The 21,773-nt window shown below is 45.3% G+C and overlaps 1 protein-coding gene across 2 annotated transcripts in view; it reads right to left on the bottom strand.

The window, feature by feature from the left end:
* Positions 1-2,919, bottom strand: part of SIPA1L2 (signal induced proliferation associated 1 like 2) — a 200,933-nt gene extending 198,014 nt beyond the window's left edge. For both annotated transcript variants that reach the window (XM_045537008.1, XM_045537006.1), the window contains exon 1: positions 2,858-2,919. The gene's annotated coding sequence lies outside the window, so the exon portion shown is untranslated. The remainder of the gene's footprint in view (positions 1-2,857) is intronic.
* Between the last annotated feature and the right edge of the window lie 18,854 nt (positions 2,920-21,773).

The raw sequence follows: 21,773 nt of genomic DNA on the forward strand, positions 1-21,773 counted from the left end.
AATGGGATCTTTAGGAAGAATCAATGTGATTTGTACCCAAAACTCAATAAAGAGTACACTTTCCCATGAATAATACTTTCATACCTCTCTGAATCAAGCAGTGAAACTCAATCAAGCAGAAGACATCTTGTAAGTAGAGATGCTGTCTAAACAGGATTATAAAACTCACAGAACTCTGGATTCTTCAAATAAGCGCAAACATTTAACAGACATTCTTAAATATGTGACTAAACCCAGTAACCAAGTTGTCCCTTGAAATTCACCTTTAGGAATGCCAGAAATAATAAGCCACCTTTCAATATCTGCAAAATACTGGTTTGTATAACTTTTCCAAGGAAGTAACATATTTCAAAAAAAGGCAACAGTTTTGGAGATTTTTTTCCTTCAATAACTAATTGTAAGACTAGAAACATGACAACCGACACTGCAGACATAGGCAACTCAAATGGGCAGTTTACTAAATGCCTGTCATAAGAAAGCCATCTAGTGTTAACGTTTAGAAATGGAAACTGCAGACAAAAGAGGCAAAGAAAAGAAAAATCTGCGCGACTGTTTTGAACTTACTGAGCAAACCCATGAGAATCACCAAGATTCTTTGGAGGGTTTTTGGTTTGTTTTTCTTGTTTTTTTTTTAAGCCATCCTTGTCAAAAACCAAGTCTAAATCTAACCAGAATCCAAAATGTCTAAAATTTTATTTAGAACAAAATCACGTTTTGGTGAGCACAATTCCGTGACCGATGCACTTGATTTTTCCAGTACTCACGCTGGAGTCATCTTGGGCTGAATTAATTTAACTGAGGCCGGTTAATGATGACAAATATCTCCCAGAGGGGTAATGCCAAGTTGTTCTCTCTTCCCGGGAAGCCTCAGCTCTGGCTTGTGGATGAGGAGCCGAAATTGATTCCCTGGGTTTGCGGCGCGACCGGGAATTAATCCGTAGGTGCTCCTGGGATACTCCCCGCACAGGGTCTGGCGACCCTTGCGGGCGTGCGGGGACCCGAAGAGGCCCCGGAGCGGAGGACCGAGCACGGCGCGAGCCGGCTGGCAGCGGGCAGAAAGGTCGCGCCGGGCGAGGAGGGTGCGGGCCGGCTGCCCGCGGCCCCGCAGAGACGGAGCGGCCCGGAGGGCGCGGGGCGCCCCTTCCAGGGACCAGCCTCGCGGCAAGTTCGCCGAGTCCGCCCCGGGTGCGCCGGGAGCCGCGTCGGGCGGGCGCGAGCCCTTCCCCGAGCGCGGGTCGGAGCGGAGTTCCGGGCACCCGGAGGGGACCTGCCCACCGCCCGAGTCACCGAGACGGGAGCAGCCTTCCCGCCGACCGACAACTTGGGGAGAAGAGCGAGCGAGCGAGCGCGCGGCGCCTTTTCCACCCCGCGGTCCGGAGCGAGGGCGCCCCGCGCAGCCCCCGCCGCCCCCACGGACACCCCCGAGGGCAGCCCCTTCCCTCAGGGACAATCCGCGCCCGGCCGAGGCCACCTCGAGCCGACCCTCGCCTCGCTCCCGGTCAGCTGCCCCGACACGCACCTCAGGAACGCCGTCCGCCGGGACCCGCTACAGCCCGCGCGCGCCGAGCGGCGCGTACCGGAGCCGCCGCCTCGCCGCCCGCCGCTGCCGCGCGCTGCCCATCGGCCCGGACTCTCCCCGCGCCGGGCTCCGGCGGAGGCGCCCCGGACCCGCCGGCTGCGGCTGGAGCTCTCGGCCTGCGCTCGGCGGCCGGCGGGGGCGCGGCGCTCCTCCTCCGTCCTCCTGCTCTTCCTCTGGCTCCGCCGGCTCCTCCCGGGCTCCCAGTCTGCCGCGCCGGCTCCCGACGCCGCCGCCGCCGCCCGCCGCCCGGCGGCCCCGCCCCCTCCGGCTCTGCGGCCTCCCATTGGCCGCCGCCTGCAGGCCCCCCTCGGCCCCGCCCCGCGATTGGGCGCGGGCGCCGTCCGTCCCCCGCGGCCGCCCGGCTCTGGGCGCAGCCGGTGCGCGGTTCCCAGGCCCCGGCGCGCGGGAGCGGCGCGGGCGGGAGGGGCTGCGGGCTGCGGGCTGCGGGGCGGGCGCCGGGGAGCCGGGGGCGATGCAGCCTACCTGGACCCCGGCGTCTGGAGAGCCGTCGTCGTTCTCCTCGGGACTCGCTTTCGCCCCTCTGAGGAGAAAGTTGAAAACCCCGAACCGGGCTCCAAGCCGCCCTCTGGCGCAGACGCGACCCACTCGGCCTCGGCTCGCGCGAGTTGGGAGCGGACGTGCCGGCCCGGCGCTCGGGTCCCCTGTGCCCCGGGAGCCCGCCCGAGTGTCGCCGGCCGCGCGGCTCGCCCAGCCCAGGACGCCGCAGGGACGCCGGCCCCGCGCCCGCGCAGAGGGCCGCCTCGCTTCGAAGGGATCAGCCCCGAAAGTGCCAGCCCGGGGCGGGAGCCCGCAGCGCCAAGGCAGGTGCCCCTGCGCCCGGGCTTTGGGGGTGGGATGCACGGAGAGACACGCGAGGAAATAAAACATTAACTGGAGGGCAGAGGGCCGCCAGCGTGCAGGGAATGCGGCCGAGGAAGGACCTTTCGGAGCCAGGAGGGAGGAGGCCGGCAGAGCCGAGCAGTCCAGCCGCCCTCTCCCCTTCCTCCCCTCCCGCCGGGCCACGCTCGGCCCAAGGGATAAATGCCCCTGGATCTTGAACTTCTTCTGCCCAGTTTCTCTGCTTTCCTAGGAAATGTTGCTCACTTGTGACAAAGCATTACATGAAGCTATGAATGTCAATTGCTTGACACCGAATTGGATGCTGGACGATTAAAGAATCCCAGAAGAATCTTTTAAGATAGACTGCAGTTGTCTCCGCCCCAGCACCTGTAAGCAGGAATAAATGAATAAAGCAGGTTTAGGTAGCCCCTGACTTACCTTCCAGCCAGGCCGTAGGATTTCTGAAGCAGGGTTTTGTCAGTGCTTCGGGCTAGGTTCCCTGAGACTGGATTGGGGCTTTCAGTTCCTCGTGTTCTAGAAGCAGACTTCTTCCTGCAGAGAGAATGTTATCTTACTTCTCTATCACAAACACTTCCGAGAACACAGCCCTGTTCAAAGTTAAATAGAGGCGGCCCCTCCCGCACTGTATTTCTCTGTGATCTGAAGCATGTACACATTGTACAATCCCTTTTTAAGATATTGGCATAATATATGGGAATAGGTATGATCAAACATGACAGAAAGCAATCCTGTGAGCTGATAAAATTCCCGAGTGAAACTCCAGGTTTTCACCAGTTTCCCAATTGTCAACCTGTTATCAGCATTGATAAGACTGTCATGTATTCATTCGACAAACATGTATGGCGACCCTGTGATGTTTCCAGACCATGCTAGGTGGGATATAAAAATGCAGAAGACATAAGACCTGCTCTCCAGAACTCGCCATCTCACATGTGTAGATCCTCATATGTTGTAGTTGCTCTACAAGAGGTATGAACAAAATCCTACAGGAGTAGTCATAAGGGACTTGTCCTAGGGGTGCCTAGAAAATACACAGTTCCCTTCATGACACCTTATAACACTACATCTCACATTTCACGTTATTGTTTCATTGTCTTATGCACTATTCTGTAAGGGCCACGAGGAAAAGAACTATGTCCCCTCCTAAGTTTTGACCACTAAGGCAGTGACTGTGGCACATAGCAGATCCTGGGTCAGTGGGGTGTGACTGAGGTGGGCCTTGCTGCTACAGCTGCAGCTGTCCACTGTCTCATAGGTGAGAAGGAACCTAGCCCTCTGATGTGTTCCTTAAGATCCGATATGTAATGATCATATATAAAAGTCTGGCAAGACATTGTCGATGTAAGCCATAATTCTGTTCCTCTCCCACATCCCACCCCTCTTCTTGTGTTTTGCAAACTATAATAAAATTGAAATATCCTAAGCCCTTAACCCAAGGGCGTCAGCATTTTAAAAAATACCCATAATTGATCATACAGAGTAAACAGTTGTGCGCATTTATGCAAGTCCGGGAGAGTTTCTGGCTTTCCCAGAACCTCAGGTCACGTGCGGCCTGCCCTCATCCAATGTTCCTGATGAACATTCTGAACAAGCAGGTGCTGAGCAAGCCCTGGGTTCTTGCACACCTGGGCAGAACAATGTGATACACACAGGCACAGGCAAGACGTGCAAGGTGTCCGCCTCTTGGCTGACTGTGAGAGATCTTCAAGAGACACGGCTCAGGAATGATTTTGAACCTTCTTCACCAAATAATATATTCTAGAAATACCATTAGATTGAATGCTTATGTCTTTCCTCTCTGGTCTCCTTTCCAGCAGCCCTCTTGTGTCTTGTCTTTTTAAGAAGGGGTAAACAACCTTAAACTTGCAGCAAAGACTGGAAGTGCAGCACCTGTGAAGATATCAATGCATCATTTTGGCCTCAGGATATCTTACTGAAAATAATTTTTTTTCTATTAAAGCTATGCATTTTGTTGAAATTTTAAGGAAAAATATCGACAAGGAAGCCCAAGAGCTAGAATGAACTATCATGTGTTTATCTTCTCATTCTCACTTCCCCCAGGCCAAGATTTTCTCTCCCCAAGCCTCACTTTCTGTCCTTCAAAACTCTTCTTTCAACTGTGAATTTCATCATGCTCTTGGGGTGCCTAAAGAAACAAACTCAAGAGATTAATTCTCTTTACAATTCTGATTCAGCACATCCACTCCTTCTGAAATAATTCCAACATCAGTCTTACCTATTTTTCTCTAAGAAGTGTAAAAAGAGACAGAGTTCAAAGACATACCAGCTGTCTACAGTGTTCCAAGATTTTGAACTTGTTGGCTGATACTTATATCTATTTCTGTTTGGATTTAGCAAAACAGGGGTTTCATTTCTTTGACACACTACAGCAAGATTCTACTTACAGATGATATGCATACACTGTAATAAACCTGAATAGCTAAGTTAAGTAAGAGTTTACATTCCCACTCTTATTTCCCCCTTTGTTCTGCTGTTAAACCTCTTTAAAAAGTATTTCATTTATGTCAAATGAGTATTTATAATTTGCAACAAATGTGCATTACATGCATACTACATTCGGGGGATTATATTAGACTCAAAGGACTCAAAAGGCTGTTCATCAAAATATGTGAATTTTATGACAAGGAGCAGAACTCGAGAGAGCAGGTGCTCAGGACCACCAATGAGTGGTGCCCACAGGGAGAGCAAGAGAGCCAGCCTTCTGCAGGTGGAGTTTGTGCCAACGAGCAAAGGCTTCATCAGGGATACCAAACCAGCCAGGCAAGGAGGAGAAAAGAGAGCATTACCACTGGCGAGAGAAAGCACAGTGGGCGAAGACACAGGAACCGACTGTGAAAGGTGTGTTTGGGAAACAGCTGTGCCCTTTGGCCAGGCACAAGCTTATTCACTTAGGTCCTGTTGCAATTTAAAAAGCAATGGTTCAGTGGCGGCTCCGAAAGCTGGGTCACTGGCCCTGGTCTGGTAGTGAACCAGTAGTCCTGATAAAAACAGCACATGTTCCTCTTAAAATGAGGACCAATGGAATCATGTAAGCGTTATTAAATAATGTGATATATACCCCATACTATCCATAAGAGTCTAAGAAGAAATCCATCTAATAAAAAAAATCAGTTCTGCAAGCATATATTCAGGCTTACTCTGTGCTCACTTCTGCTCTGAGGACACGGAAGATTATTACATGTAAATAATGAGACCATCCTCAAGGAAGTACAAGACTGCCTAGCCAGGACTTTTACATAGGAAACAATTCTGAGACTAGTGCAAAGGCAATACATTTCAATTGCTGACTTGAATTTGATGTTGTGTGGGTGTGTGCCATGGAGATCTGGAAAGGCACTAGTGGATGGAATGATCGAGGATCAGTGACAAATATCTTTTAGGAGGGAAAGGTTTCTTATGTTCTTACTACTATGTTTCACAAATAAAAAATCCTATATGTTTGTCTTTGCTGTAATGTGCTCAATCCAATGCGTCTCCAAGAATCTTCCAAGACAGGTGGGCTATTTCTTTTCTGATGACTCAAAATGTTGGCCATAGCTTTTCACATTCTCTACCCCTTATTATCTCTCTCACCTCCTCTAGTCCAGACCCATAGCTAAACCAGTTGTTCCAACCTTATCACTCTTACAGGTGTCTTCTGTCCTCTCATCTTGCCTGGCTGAGACAGAATGAAAAGAAGAAGGAGGGAGGAAGGAAGGAAGGAAGGCCGAGCCTAAACTGTATGTAATTTAAAAGCGTATTCCACCTTTGTCTTTCCCTTGGTAGCCCCAATAGTGGTTTTTTGGGGAACCTAAAGACTTTGGGGTCAGACAACTCTGACTGAATCTGGCTTAGAAGTGTCTTAGATACATGAATATAAACAAGTTACATCTCAAAGTTCCATTTCCCTCACCTAAAAAGTGGAGGAAATCAAACCTCAGAGGGCCATGGTGATGATGCCATGTCATTTGGCAGCACCATGGCTGGCACATCACGCATGTTGAAGACGCAGTAGATCACCAGTGTTTACTAACATTTGCTCCTTCTCTTCAAGTTAGAGACAGGAATTTTATTTCCAGCACCTCACACAGAACCTGGCAAAGGGCAGGGACTTGATAAATATCTGATGAATGAATAAGAGTGTGGGTAGATGGATCGCACCCAGAGATAAAGCACTGTATTTTTTGTCTGTCTTCTGCCATAGCAGATTTAAAGTTTATATCTTATTCCTCCAAATTGTATTCCCACTTGGGACATACACTATTCTTTAACCAGTGCTTTTAGTTCTTCTTTTAAGAAATAATAAAGTAATAATGATAATGACATGTAAGTTGGATTGATCTACGAGCAGCTGTTATCCTCTACCACTAGATGGCGTCTATCAATAATAATGCTGTTATAAAAAGCACCACACACACTCTGCCAGGTAATAATTCTAAAGGAATTAAGACAGAAGAGGCAAATGCAGCATACACATATGTTAATATGTGTATATATTCACCTTTTACGTATGATTTCTTCATAATATTGTCTGTGAATCTAGGGCTGCCTGTAACTTGGCAAACCACTTGATCCTAATTTTAACAGTCTTCTGTAACAATTTTAAGTTGTTAATTAAACTCTAAGCAGCCTTGATGTGCAAGACATTTCACGGTAGCTGGTGACTACTCCTAAATCTTTTCTGCAACGCTGGTGGGGGAAAAAAAAAACCTGGGAAAAAAAATTAGAAAAAGTTGAAAGCAACGCAGAGGAAATAAGAAGGTAAACAGACTGTTCTGCCCGCCCTCGTCATTCTTCATTCATTCATTCAGCAACTAGGGTTTGGGCACCCGGCATTAAATACTTTGAGGAATGTGCTTGCTATCTCATGAAGAAAAGCTATCAGAACATTTAAGAGGAAAATGTTTATATGATGACATTCACATCATATCAAGAGGACAGATTTTTTTAAAAATTGTTAAAAGTTATAAGAAAGAAATAGAGACAAATGTGGCATGTTCTGTCAAGACCAGGTAGTTTCTGCTTCCCAGTCCCCAGGTAGATTAGCAAAGTCACATTTCCTCATTCTGGCCTTTGTTTCTCTGCAGAATAGTGGCACTTGGGTTTTCTTGGGGACAGACCTAAGTGTGGAGGGAGCTGAGGGAGAGAGATGGGAAAGGAGCAAAGAGTCAGGAGGTAATCAGACAGCAACTTAAGAAGGGTGGCCAAGGATTAGAAATGTGACTTCTAGCCACAAAATCTGAAAATAACATTAACCCTTTGAAAATACCTTTGATATGGAGAGAGAATGCCCACACTGTATTTTGAGATCAAAAGAGTAAATAAGAAAAAAAGGCCATTCTCACTAGAGTAAATAAAGAGAAAAGGAGCATAAAACAAAACACCTTGGCACTCTTAATTCCGGAAATTGTAAAATTAGGTGTGGAGTTCGCAAAACTGAACTGTGACGACTGTGAAATTGTACTTCCTTATTTCCAAAAATGCAGAGAAATGACTAAGTAGAGAGCCTGCGGCAGGCACCATTTTCATCCAACTACAAAAAAACACTCCACCCCATCAGTATTTCACAATAGTGTCTACAGCTCAATGTTCTAAAACCTAACCTATCAATTTTCCTCGAAGGCTGGCAACGCTTGCTAACTGTGACATTTGTGATAAAGATGCTGTCACTCTGCTAAATACTAGACCCAATAGAATCTTCTTGGATTCCTCTCTTTCTCTGCCTTCCACAATTCAACAAGGAACTATTCTGGTTTCCCCTAAAGATCTTGGGCACCAGTCTCCTTTCCCTTTGCAGGGCCACCGTTCTCCAAGGTGCTTTTGTCCTCGAGTGTGGACAGCTCCCCTAAAGGAGCTCTCTGTTTTCTGTCCCCTGACTTCCAAACCACCAGGCACACACTACTCTAAGCACATAGATTTTCCAGCTCACAGTCCTTCCTGGGATTCCCATTACCTACTGGATAAGGTCCAAATTCTCCTCAGCTTACACACATTTAAACTTTCCACAGTCTGGCTCCAACCTCAGCTTCCTGGACCTCTCAGCAGTACTGACCACTGCAGAACACTTTCTCCTTCTTGGAACACTCACTTCGCCTTTGCCCCATTGTGCTACCTTCTCCTGGAATCCCTCCTTCCTCTTTGAGCACACTTCTCTGCCTCTGAAACTCCTATTCTACCACTTTCACATCTGATGCTCTTTGAGATTTCATCCTGCCCTTCACCCTCTCCCTGGCAAATCCCATCCTTTCCAATGTTGACAACTACTACCCTTATGCTGAGCCTATATGAACAGCCCAGGAATATATATTCAGCTCCCAGGAACCCAGGCATATATATGTATATAAATATATAAATAGACCAGGTGCAGTGGTTCATGCCTGTAACCTCAGCACTTTGCAAAGCCAAGGTGGGAGGATCCCTTGAAGCCAGGAGTTTAAGACCAGCCTGGGTAACATAGAGACCCCATCTCTACAAAAAAAAAAAAGAAAAGAAAGAAAAAAAAATCAGCTGGTCATGGTGGCATTCATCTGTAGTCCCAGCTACTTGGGAGGCTAAGGCAGGAGCATCACTTGAGCCCAGGAGTTGCAATGAGCTATGATGATACCACTGTACTCTAGCCAAGGAGACAGAACGAGACCCTGTCTCCAAAAAAATAAAAATAAAAATAAATTATGTATATATAATATACAGAATATACCTGAACTCCTTGACCTGGCACCATCTCCTCTCTGCAGCCTCCTGCCCTGCCCTCTATCCTCCAGCAATACCAAACACCTTTCAGTCCTTCTACACTCACACTTACCACTGAGCCTCCACACAGACTGCCAGCAATTTTCCTCTCTCCCTGCCTCCACCTTGCTAACCCCTGTTCATCTTTCAGGTGTCAGCGGCACTCCCTCTTGATCCCCCCTAGGCCAGGTCACCCCTACATGTTCTTGTGGAGGGGTTGTTTGGATCATAATCCCAAAAGACACAATCCCAAACACCATAATCCCAAATGCTGAAACCCCCAAAGATCAAAATCCCTAAAATCTAAAGTCCTGAAAAATCACAGTCACAGAATGGTTGCTTCCTGTTAGGTCAGCTCTTTTGGACATCACTGTGCAAGTGCCCACACTCCATCCCTGCAATACCCTTTTTCATATGTTGAATTTTCTTTTTAGTTTTTTTTGTTTTTTTCTTTGCTCTTGTCTTAGTTTCTTTCACTATTTTAAATGGTTAGCATTATTTTTTACAATTTGCTATGCTATGTATTTCACCTTCACATTATTTCCAATACTAGAGGTATAAATCTTCTGGAGACTTTTAGAGAGTTCTGATTCATTTTATCCACATTTTGGAAATTTGACTCATGAAGATGCATTATTTACAACATTGCCTTTGCATGTGAGCATTGTGCACGTGTGTAAAAACATCGTGACTTCCTCAATAACTGAAGAGATGTCCTTTTTGTACATTTGCATTTGTAAAAGATAGTATTTCTTGAGATCTCAGCTCTTCGGGCAGCTGCATATCCGGTGGTAACCCATCCTGGTTTTTGATTAATCTCATCAAAAGAGTCAGGCTATTCATCACTGTATTTCAGATGGCTGCGTTACAAAGCTGGGTGCACACAATTACCAACCATAGTGATCTGCCTTTACACATTTCTCTTTTGGACCTATTTCTGTATGAATATGGTCCATCTGCTCATAACTGTTATACCGTGTGACTACTGTTAGTATACCTGAATGTTTATGCTTGTGAAAATATGTGTGTTATTATTGCCTATTTTATTATATAAAGTGATCTATGAAGTGTTCTGTCATATTTTTACATGTTTCTCAAATAAATCCCCTTTCAAAAATGTAAATAAATATCTTTTAAACAATTTCTCAATTATTTTTTCCAGAATTAAATTTTGAGAACCTTGATCTTTTGGGATTTCAACATTTGGGATTACAACATTTGGGATGACGGCATTTGGGACTGTGTCTTTTAGGATTACGATCAGCTCCCTGAGCTAGCCCATCCTAAACCTCATTGCGCTTTCTCACCTGTGGCCTCTGACTTTCCCACCAGAATGTAAACTCTGTGAAGACAGGAGGTGTGCAGGAGCCTTGATTTCCACCTCCATGGAGTATTTCTCCCAATCTACATCTGACCTCCCAATAGCTTTTGCCAAAAATGCCAACCTTGGCCCCAGATAGACCTCTGCTCATGCATCTGGTGAATGAGGAGCTCAGCCCAGTAGAGGTTTTTTGCCTCTGCTAAGGGACTCACATGCTAACAGGAACCCTTTCATTCATCCGAAGGAAAAGACGCATTCGGCCACTTATAGAGCCTTATAGTTGGAGAAGATGGATGATTTTCAAGACAAAATGATGCCTACCACTCATATTGATGTCTCTGTAGCTGTATTACAGGGAGAAATAGGCCTGTACTTTAAAATTATCAATTAAAATTCAGTGTGGCATTAGGACACAGGCCGTTTGCATTTGTCATTTTCTCTTACAATGGGACCCAACAGGGAGAGAGATTGCACCCAGATTGAGCACGTACCTTCACGCAGAGAGATTGCACCCAGATTGAGCACATACCTTCACGTAGCACGGGCACATCTGTGACAATGTCCCGCAGCAGGTAGCAGAAGCAGCAGCACTGCCAGTCAGGAGACTGGGGCAGCCAGCAAGGGGACAGTAGAGGCTCGTAGAGACAGTGGTATCTGGCAGGTGTGGCTTTATCCACTCCAGCAAAGGAAGCCACAGCCATATTACCAGCTGCAGTGCCCCAGTTGACACTGCGCCTATTGGAAGCCACAGAGCTACCAACAAATTCAATCCTGTACACGGAGACTCATCCCCTGAAGATGCCCAGACACGTGTGAGAGAGGTAATGATTTTGTAGAGAATTGGTGTTCTGTATTAGCAGATGGGGCAAGAGCCAAAGAAAGACAAATGATTACTCTGAACATGGCCCCTTCTGTACCTGAGGCCAGTCTAAGGAATCTCTGTTGGCATACACATCGACCGTACTGTCACTGGGCTTTATAGATATGATCTGGAACTCTCCATTCTTGCTGTGATAGCTGCAATCTATGTCTTGTCTCTCTAACCACGTTTGATAAGTGATGGAGATAAGTCTGTCTGAGCACCTTGGCCACTGTTCAAGGAGCTTTGAGGAATGGTAAGAGCATATGGTGTTATTCTGAGCGGATGTCACAGAGGGAGGCATTACTCATCGGTTTTTGCCCCTCTGAAGGTGTAAAACCCGGAAAATGCTAATGGGCTTTTTGTCTGTCGAGTACACGGGGCCGGAACCTCAATTTCTTGATAATCTTGCTATGTAAACCGGTCGTTTCTCCATTACATCCATTCTCTCCATTATCTACCCAGCTGTTTCTCAGAGGAAATTAGAGAAGAACGGTGTGAAGAGTGGGCGTTGAAGGTATATGTGGGCAAGTAATTATGATAAAGTGGGCTCTCTCCAACAGCGTTCTAATAACAAAAGCAATTGCTTTAGGGTCACCTATTATGTTCATTATCCACGCCTGCTCTCCACGCAGTGGCACAAGTCATCAATAATGCGGTATGATTGCTTCCTCCTGAAAGACAAGTTATGTGAAATAAAACACAGCACGATGTAGTCTCAGACAGGATTTTTTATGCCCGGGTGTTGCTCAAGACTGTTTCTGATTGCCTAGTAATTATCCACCAAGGACCAGCTCCGGTAGCCTGCATTCCCCGGGAGCAGAGTGACACCTATAACATCACCAGCCACAGTAATCAGTCAAGTGCCCAAACTATGAAGTCCGTTCATTTATTACCAAACCTCCTATTGACAATTGCTCACTACATTCCCTCAGTAAGCCTGCCCAAGAGAAAAATATGGTAACTATGTCTACGCCTATCTGTCTGTGACATTATACATGTGTACAGGTTTCTGTTCACGGTTCCTGGCTCATGAGTCCCATGGCCCCTGTTGCAGTAAACAGAATCTCTCTCGTGGACTTTATCTCACCCTCCTTTCACCTACCCAAGGCAGGACTCTAATCTGACCATGGGTTATAAGATCCTCATTCCAGAGGGGGTCCTGCCCCACACGCTAGAGGAAGGAATGCTGCACAGAGAGGCCAAAAAGAATCTGGACAGGCCTTGCTGGGTTTACATCATGCGCTCTTTGGCCAATCGCATTTCTACATGGTTGTCAATCAGGCCTGTCCAATAAAGTCTCCATTAAAAATCCCAAGAGGACAGGGTTTGGAGAGCTTCCGGATGGATGACCACATGGAGTTTCCTGGAGGGTGGTGCACCAGGAGAGGTGTTCCTCACCCCTTCCCCATACCTCACCCTATGCATCTCTTCATCTGTAACCTCTGTCATGTCTTATATAATAAACCAGTTAATGTGTGTGTTTCCCTGAGTTCTGTGAGCCACTCCAGCAAATTAGTCAAACCCAAAGAAGGGTCATGGGAACCCAAACTTGAAGCAGGTTGGTGAGCCGTTCCAGAGGCCCAGACTTGCAACTGGTGTCTGAAGGGAGGGAGCAATTTTGGGTACTGAGCACCCAACCTGTGGGATCTGACACTATCTCCAGGTGGATAGTGCCAGAATTGAATTGGAGGGCACCCAGCTGGTGTCTGCTGCAGAATGGATTGCTTGTTTGTTGGCGGGGGGATCTCCCCACATCTTCTGGGGTTGTAGAAGTCCCCTGTGTTGACTGCTGTTGTGCTGTTATAAGAGTAGAGGAAAAACTGTTTGAGTTTTTCCTGACACTATCTATATACAAATCAGTGATACCCTCCAAACAAGAGTCCCCATTAATTCAAAGAATGCACCACATTACATTTCATTTGCTCTCATTCCAATCCTTTCATGCTCTCAGTGGTTTCCCAGCAGGAAACCACTAGAGTGGACCAATCCAGGCAAGATGAGACAACATGCAATTACCATCTTTAGTATTCCCACTTGGAAAATTGACCAGCATTCATGTGGAACAATAAAATCAAATTTGCTGGTACTTTATTTCCAATTCTTGGGCCTAAAGAGAGGATCGGGACAGGGGGTCACTGGGTACTGCGGGAACACACCAAAAGGGAAGTGCGTCTGTATCGATTGTAAACGTATAGTTGAAGCACTGAGCTCATTCATTACAAACGTTCTATTTTCTCTCATCTCTGTAAAGAAAAATCAGTACTCTTGATTTCTTACATGTTACTTGTAGATTAGAGAATCTCTCTCTAGCATGGCTACTTGACAAACATGTATACGAGGTGTGTCTGGAAAGTATCCAGCCATGTAATATTAAGTATTATATTAACACTGGCTGGATACTTTCTGGACAGGCCTCATATATTGAACTTCTACTGTGTGCTGGGCACCCTCCTAGGGAGGAAAGGAGCAATGACACAGGTATATCTCATAGGTGAAACCAGTTTATATCTAGTTTGAGGCTGAAAAGTCCCAAAGACTATAGGGCAGGTGACAAAGAGATAAAACAGCTTGAAGATAAATACCCATTCATTCATTTTTTTTCTCATTCATTCATCCTTCTGTTTATCCACCCATCCATCCATTCATTTATCAAATATTCTTTGTGTGCTACTGTATGCCAAGCATTGTGCAAAGATGTATTTAAGCTCAGTCTCTAGTGGAAGAGACAAACAGGTAGATGAGAAATTCTAAACAAGAAAAAAAAAAAAAAAAGAATAATCAGTAAGACTTGGATCCACTCCAGCAGCCGGAAGGGATAGGATGCTAAAGTCAGCCCCAAAGAATGTCAGGTATTGGCCCAGTGGGGAAGAAGCCCATTTTGTATTAAGATGCCTTTCCCAATTCCTTTATAGCTGTCACTGTTCTCTAATTTTCACCTATTCCCCACCTCCCCACACCCTGCAGCTAACACTGATAAAAGCAATATTTCTCTGTATCTGAACTTTTCCATTAGCCTCAGTTCAAAGTTGTAGTGTTTTAAGGTTGTTTTTGAACCAAATACAGTGAAATTTTTTCCAGTTTAGAGACAAGGCAAAAAAAAAAAAATTATTTTACTCTTTAAGGTGAAATTTCCTGAACCTAAATATGCATTGGCTACCTAAAGATTTTAAGCTGGTCGTTTTACCTGAAATTGTTGCTTTGCTAAGGTTCTTCTTTTTCTTTGCTTTATCATTTCATCCATTTTTACCTTCTGGTTGGAAAGGTAAGCAAGAAAAATAAAATTGAACAAATTTAACAGATACAAGGACATGTTAAAAAGTGTAAGTTTGAGTACTGCATAAGCCCATCTATGTGACATGGGCATAATTTTTGATTCTCCATGAATTCTTAAATACCATGTGATCCATTTAGTAATTTCAATCTGCATGAGTAATTTTTGTATGACAAAAACCGATCTTAACATAATCTCCTGTTCTTGAAATTTTTAGGCAGCATTTGTACTGAGTTATTGGAATTTACAGGGAAATTTTAACTTGAGAGAATATAGATTTTATTTCTGTTTCGGTGTGCAGGTTCTACTATTGGGTACCTACATAATTTTAACCTGATTTTCCATTCTCCTTCAGAACATAAACTTAGCTAACTAAGCCTTTCTGGCTCTTTCCAAAGGAAATACGACATGACATCAAAGCAAGACACTGTATTACTGTTTTAGCTGCTTTGAAAAAGAAAAAGTTTATCCCATTTATAAGTAGGAAAATAGACAAAGCTAATTAGAAGGACAATAAAACACATTAAGGAAAGGGACTAAAATCTGGCTCCTACCTTGGGAACAGTTTGGACACCACAGAGAATATGACAATGTTTTTTCATCTTTGTTGCAACCCAATCATTCACCCAATGATTCATCACTTCCATGATTATTGCTCTTCATGGCAGAACATTTATCACTCAGGTAAGACAGGTTCTACCACCAAAAAGTTGGCAATTGAGACTCTCCTACGTGGAGAGCGTTGAATTTGCCTCTAAGGGAAGATAAAGCCATTAAGGTAACCTGACACATTACCATATTTTCCAGCTAACACAATCTCTTCTTTAATTGAACTGGGAGCCAGGTGATCTGAGGTCTAGCTTGGTTCTGCCAGACACGCTGTGGGGTTTGGGGACTTCACTGGATCCCTGGGCACCTCGGTTTGTTTGGCTGCTGACTGTGGAGAGGGAATGAATAACCTCCAAAATCCCTCCTGGCTCTTAGGATGTGGGAATCTGCAACAAATGGATGGAAGGATACAGTCCTTCAAGGTCAACATGAGGCCACTGTACTTGGAGAGGCTTCTGCTCAATTATAGAAGGGAAATATTTCTGACTCTTCAGACAATGCCACTTTCTAAATACAATTGGTTGTGCTTCTGAGTTCTGATAAAAGCCTGTTTTGGGCAGGATGTTTCTTAAAACTAATGACCAAAAAGAGTTGTTAGCCTCCTTGCTGTTTTCTATGAATTAAGGCAGTTACATTTAGAATATGTCATTTTTATTTGATTTTAAAGGTTGGTTGAGTGGAATGGAAATGATTTCTGAGCAATGGAATCCTAGATCACAGAATCTGGAAGTTTCAAAGAAAACTACAAAGGTTTCCTGGTCTTTTCCACTACAATTCAAGACCCATGGGAACCTTTGTTGTTTTAAAGTTCTTTAAAGTTTTATTTTCTTTAAAGAATCTTAATGTGATGACAGTGTGTCTTTTCATTAATTTTTCATTAGTAGTGATCTGTGTCTATATCCCACTGACCTGCCTGAGCAGGAATCTTCTCCTTTAAGGTATTGTACTCTTCACAATCACAGATTTTCCTGGCCTTGTCTATCATTAATAAAATGATTGTCACATGGAAATTTCTTCTGTAGTGACTTCTGCTTTTCTCCAGGGAGTAGTACTGACTCTCGTTCATTCTTCTTTCATTAGTTACTAACCTCTCCCTAAAGGGAAGAGATTTTTACGAGGAAGCAGACCTGGTATGTGACAAGTAAGAGAAAACATATAGGCCTGCTGTCTGAGCATAGGCCCAGGAGTTTGGCCATCCAAGAAAGACAGCTAACTGTGTGAGTTTATCCACTATAACGAAGCTGAATCCTATTGAGCTTTAAGTCATTATGTACTTCTTTTTTCTATGAAAGTAGAAATTAAAAGCCTAGGTGATAGAAAGAAAATAAAACAGATCAAAAGCTTTTGGCAAGTGACAGTAGAATATTTATTCTAGATTTTTTTTTTCTAATTAAAGTGCTGTTTTATTTAGATGCTTTTAGGCCTTCAGTGCTTTTGGTATCCAATGTCCCTGAATTAGGGGGCAGACCCACGTTGATGGAAGTGAAGCTTAAATAAATTTGGATGCTCCCTTTAAGAAAAAAGATTATAAAATTGCAAACACAATATTAGAGATGAAAGCATACCTTGTTTCTCTGCCCCTCTCCCTCCGTGCATCTGGTGCCGGACGCCGTCGGGCTCACTCGCTTTGTGCTGCCAGCTCTGGCCCTGCCCCTTCAAGCCTCTGGTTCTTATGGAAAGACAAAACGCTTCATGGACAGGAAAGAGAGTCACAGCTTCACCACTTTTGTGAGCTGTCACCTTTTCAGTCAGGATTCATGTAGAAAAACAAAAAGTACGCAAGGTGGGAAGTTCAGGTAGGAATAGGTTACACAGGGGATAAGAGCTCTGAGAACCCAAACGCAGGGCAGTGAGGCAACACAGCAATTAGCAACAGCAGAAAGCCACCTCCGCCCCAGGACTCAGTGACAGTGAGCAGAGCCACCGGAGTCCAGGCCCAGCCCCGTCTGCTGATAACCCAGGAAGCAGCTTCAGGAGGGAGCTGGAGCCTCTGTGTATTATCCTGGCTGTGGAACAAATCCACCTTGAGGCTTCAAACAGCATCATTTACTACCTCCGGGCTTCCGTGGGTGAAGGACCCAGGCATGGCTTAGCTGGGTGCCCTGGCAGCTATCTGCTGTCCTAGTCTGTAATCGACGTGTTGGCAAGGCAGGGCTGCAATCGTCTGAAGTCCCAACTGGTGTGGGCTGCTCACTCAAGCGATTGCTAGCAGGACTCAGCTCCTCACTGGTGGTTGCCCAGAGGTATTCCTCAATTTCTTTCCACATCAGGGAGGTCACAACATCAGAACTGGCTTCATCAGAGCAAACAGGTGAGAAAGGAAGAGAGGGGGGAACAAGACAGAAGTCATGGTCTTTTTTCCACCTAATCTTGGAAGTGACGTCCCATCATTCTTGCCATGTTCTGTTCATTAGAAGAAGTGCAGCTCACTCTCAAGGAAAAGGGGCTACAGAAGGGGTTGAACACCGGGAGCGGGGAGTCCTCGGGGGCCATGGCCAAAGCTGCCTACCACACAGGGAGATACAGACACTGCCGAGGACAGCCCAGGAACAGAAAGAGAGCAGGGAAAAATTACTTCTCCTTTTCTCTCACCCTCTAGTCTTCTCCTAGGACCCCAGCTGGCAGAGAGGTCTTGCAAATGTAGCTCCACATGCTACAGCAGGGCAAGGCAAGGGCAGGGGATGGGTCTGAGAGCAGACTGGCTACTCACCAGCATAATATCCTTTTATATTTTCTGACATGACTGGACAAATGACACAAGGGGATTTTAATCTAAAGAGAATTATTTCAGCTGGTCCAATGGTAGTGGGTTATCAGAACTTGTTAACATTAGTGTCACAAAGTTGGTATAAACCCTCCCACTGCTAACTTTGACTAGCTTAAAAAAAAAAAATCAAGAGAACTATTTTGTGGTAATTGCAGCTCTTTCTAGGATCAAAGGATAGTATGTTTGCTGTTTTGTGAAGAGGCTCTGTGCTATCTTCCAACCTTGCAACCCACAAAAGAGCCCCCTCTACACACACACACACACACACACACACACACACACACTCACGGTCACACTCAATTCTTGCCCACACGGTGGAGTGTTCTTACTTGGTTGGGGGGCAGCAAAACATACCAGCTCCTTTACAGCTATACCCCAGAGAGGACACCTTTAGCTGAATACGATTAACTGTGACCCTCCAAAATGCATTTGATCCTCAAGGCAAGCCTTGGGATGTCTGGTTAATGCCCCACAGAGAAAGCAGGTAATCTGTGAGTCCATTGTGACTTCTCCTTTTTGAAAACTTTGGTAGGATTTTTGCAATAAATCAATACTCTAATTTTGATTTGCTCCCCTTCTCTATAAGTGACCACACATAATCTCTAGAGCACAACAAGAAAGGTAACAGTAGGCAATGTCCAGGCGGTACACGAGTTATTATAAAATACCTTCTACCAGATTGTATTTTGCAAAGATGGGTGCAGCAATATCTTCCATCCCACATACTCTAGGACCTTGCCACACCTCTGTTGAGAGATTGGCATTGATAGACACTCCTCTTAAACTTGGGTAGGTGTTTTTGACTGAAAGGACTGATAAAATATGGTAAAAGTGATGCTATGTAACATCTAAGGATAGATCATAAAAGTGCCATGAACTTGCACATGTTCTCTTGCTTCACTCCATGTTAGAATCCACCTGCCATGTTGTGAGGAAGCCCAGGCAGCTCTAGAGAGGCCCATATGGTGGAAAATGGAGGCCGTTGGCCCCAAACCCCAATTTCACCCAGCCAATAGCCGAGACCAGCTAGTTAGTTATATGAATGAATGTATTCTTAGTCCTTAGTTGAGCTTCTCCAGCTGATGCCACTTGAGGCAGAGAAACCATCCCCACTGAGCCCTATCCCAATTGCAGATTTGCACATAGAATAAATGGTTATTGCTTTAAGTCACTATACTTTCAGGGGGTTAGACAGGCAATAGAAAACTAGAATATACCCTTTGGGGAATCCCCCAAAAATGCCCCCTAAAAGTGGCAGAGCACATCAATTAGGAATAAGTTTGGCTGGAAGTCACAGAAAACCTGACACGAGAGTGGCTTACACAAACAGGATCTCATTTGTCCACATAACAGGGAGACTCAAGGTAGAAGGGTACCGGCATTGGTTTAGAGGCTTAACTCTATCAGAGCCATTGCCTCTGAAATTCTCTTGGCCTTTCCCGCATGCTTGTTGCTTCAGTGCAGCAGGTAGGCGATCCCGGCTCCAGGCACGATGTCTGTGCGGCAGGTAGGATGAAGAAGAAAGGGAAAGAAGCCTGGTCAGGCCTATTTACTTTTTTATCCCTCTCCTCGAGCTCTCTCAGCCTGTGGGTGGCTCATAGCTGTGCCTCCAGCCAGAAGAGGGGCAGGAAGAACGTATCTGCTTTATACCCACTACAGCCAGGGGTGACGAGGGAGCAGGGGGGTGGCTTGCGCTTTGGGGAAGCCAAGCAAAGTGTACTCTACTTTGCAAGGACTGGGGTCCCCACGTGAGATGAAGAGGTTTCCAGTGAGAAGGACCAGGGCTCTGGAAAGAAAGATTAAGATAAATGAGAAGTCAGGCCAGTCTTAACAGTACAGAAAAAAATACAACTTAGATTTGGTTGTCACATATTTCATACTTTTGAAAGTTGGCAAAACTCCCTATCCATATGACTAATTTAGACATTTCCTCCAATTCTTCAATACCTCTTTGCAGAATTTCCCAAATTTCCCTCTGGTGCCTGGCCCTTCCTTGAATTCCAGTTCCACTTTAGCCAAAGTTTCAAGTCCGTCAGCCTCCCACTGCTTCCAAACCAGCATGTGTGTCTGACATTGACTTTGACCTCTAAACCAGTTCCCCCGTCTATCTCCCCATTAATGCTGAACATCAGTCATCTTTTAGCCGTCTCCCTGCCTCACTAATTCCTCTGTGTTCCACCTTGTGAGAGCTCTGGCTTCTCCTCTGCTTGTCTATTTCCTTCGCCATTAACTAGTTTTGGCTCCTGTTATCTTTGTCTAGAGCTAGTGCACTAAACTCCTTACTGCCTTTTTTACCTTCCTTCTCTTTTCCTTCTAATCCATCCTACACTCAGTTGGGACATTAGGGATGACTTTTATATGGTTTGATATAGTTTTGTAATTTCCTAGGAAGATTATGTGGGCTACACGAGTGATTTCTCCTGCAATATTGTCTGCCCTTTTGTAAGTAAACACATCACTTGCTCATCGAAGGGTCTTGGGCCGGAGCCTAAGAGTTCAACAGTGGGCTCAGCTTTAATACCTCAAAGGCACAGGGTGCAGAGAGGCTGATTAGATCTTACCAATGAAATGCCTTCCCAACTTGCAAGAGCATAAGAAAGGAAATTCTGTTGCTGCCAACACATACAGACAGCATGATCTTTCACATAAAACAAAGACAAACTGAATTCCCACGTGTGACCGTTCTTCAAATTGTCTCCTGTCATGTTAGTGGGGGAGTCTTGCTCGGACGTGCATTTCCCAGCTGAGTTGTCCAATGAGCCTCAGGTTTACTTCGGTCTGCGAGCACATGGAATCATTTTTCCCTCCTCTTCCCCTCACCCCAGACTGATCAGTTTGAACAAACGGAAGCAACTCAGCTTGACATGCAATTTTACCAGATTAAGCTCGATAACAGCTCTGGTCTTGCAACTTCTCTGCTCAAAAATCTTCACTGGCACCTCCTCCCCTGCCAGCTTTATGTTCTGCTTCTCCCTCCCTGATGGGCCAAGGCTGAATCTTCCATGCCCATCTCTCCGAGGTCCAACTGCACAGTCACCGCCAGCCCAGCGTGCCCGTGACTTTCTGCCCTCTGATGTTTACACGGCCTGCTGCTTCTACTTCAACCACTCTCTCTCCCCTTAACAAAATCCAGTTCAAAAACTGTGAGACATCACAGAAAGCATATGCATATGGGTAATTTATTTTTTTAAAAAATCACTATGTCTTTATAGGATGGGTTTTAACATGTCTTATACAAATTTGGCACTGAGTGAATAATTGTTGAAAAAAATAAACTGAGGGTCTTGCATCTATCAGCTATTTCCCAGACAGACAGGTCTAATTTAGAAGATTCTTGTAATGATTACCTGGTTAATTAATTGTCCTGCATCGTCGTCTGTGATACTGCCACCTGCCACTTTATACACTAGCATTTGCCCTGTATTACCATTTGCAATGATCTCACCAACATACACTACTGACTGAGCACCCAGGTGCTAATTTCCCCACTATGACGTCCCACTACATGGCACCTCAGCTTGTATGTCTTGCAGCTCCTGTCGTGCTTGTCCTAACACCACGACAGAAGTTAAGTGCAAGGGGAAGTTTGGAAGGAGGTAGCTACATATATAGATGACTTCAGTTCTGCCTACTTCATGGAAGACTCTATACATTGGGTTCCTCTAAGTTCTACTCTTGGCCCTGATCTGTTAAACTTACTAATGCGGATGCACTCAGTGAATTAATTCTGCTTATTCACCTCTTGTTTGCAGCTAGGAAAAGCAGAGGTTTGAT

Source organism: Lemur catta, chromosome 25 (genome assembly GCF_020740605.2).
Source record: "Lemur catta isolate mLemCat1 chromosome 25, mLemCat1.pri, whole genome shotgun sequence".
NCBI lineage: Eukaryota > Metazoa > Chordata > Mammalia > Primates > Lemuridae > Lemur > Lemur catta.